Source organism: Octodon degus, unplaced genomic scaffold (assembly GCF_000260255.1).
Source record: "Octodon degus isolate 3935 unplaced genomic scaffold, OctDeg1.0 scaffold00005, whole genome shotgun sequence".
Taxonomy (NCBI): domain Eukaryota; kingdom Metazoa; phylum Chordata; class Mammalia; order Rodentia; family Octodontidae; genus Octodon; species Octodon degus.
Genome location: NW_004524581.1, coordinates 11655697 through 11656811, shown reverse-complemented (window position 1 = coordinate 11656811; position 1115 = coordinate 11655697).

Below are 1115 nucleotides of genomic sequence, written 5' to 3'. Positions count from 1 at the left end.
CCCAGCCCCTTAATACATTTCCCATTGTGCTAAAATTTAGATATAACTCTGGGCATGGTGGAGTTCCCCGGTAGTCTCAGTTATCCCAGCACTCACGAAGCTGAGACAAGATGGTTACTTGAGTTTGAGAGCAGCCTAGGCTACATACTGAGTTCAGGGCCAGTTTGAACTATACAGTAAGACCATGTCTAAAAGAAAAAAAGTAAGGGCCAGCCAGATAGCTCAGCAGATTAAAGTGCGTGCTTAGGCAGACTCAGGGACACTGGGGTTCAATCCCCAGCGTGTGGTGCTGGCCCCGACCCTGGGGCTCTGAGACAGTGACTGAAGGTACTGAGACCAGGCATGGTGGTGCACGCCTCCAATCCCAGTGCTTGGGAAGCCGAAAACAGGAGAAGCGGTATAAGTCTGATCTGTGTAGTGAGACCCTGTAGACCCTGTACTAAATACACTTAAAAATAAATCAATAAAAGAAACAAAAATAGGACGGGAAGGGAATGGGAAAAACAATTATGTAGGGAACAAGTTCCCCATGGTGAATATGTTCATTATGTCAAAAGTGTACCAACAATTTTTTTTTTTTTGGGGGGGTGGACTAGGGATCTAACTTGGGACCTTGTGCTTGCCAAGCAGGCTCTTAAGGTGCTGAGCTATATCCCCAGCCCCAAAGTTTGTTTGTTTTTGTGTTGGTTTTTTTGGTGAAACTGGGGATTGAACTCAGGCCCTTGTACTTGCCAGGCAAGCGCTTATTCTACTGAGCCATCTACACAGCCCCTGTATCCTTTTGTATTATTTGAGTTTTCTTTTTTTTTCAGTGCTGAGACCTAAACCCCAGACCTCACATATGCTAGAGAAATGCTCTGCTACTGAGCTAAAGCCCAGCCCAGTTGATTGATTTTTGGTTTGTTTTTTAGGTTTTTTGTTTGTTTGTTAGTTTTGAACCGGGGATTGAACTCAGGCCCTTGCGCTTGCCAGGGAAGCACTTATTCTATTGAGCCATCTCCCCGGCCCCATAGGTTATTTTTTTTTTTAATTTATTTATTTGTGTGTGTGTGTGTGTGTGTGTGTGTGTGTGTGTGTGTGTGGCCAGCTCAGCCCACCAGAGGGCGGGGCTGGCT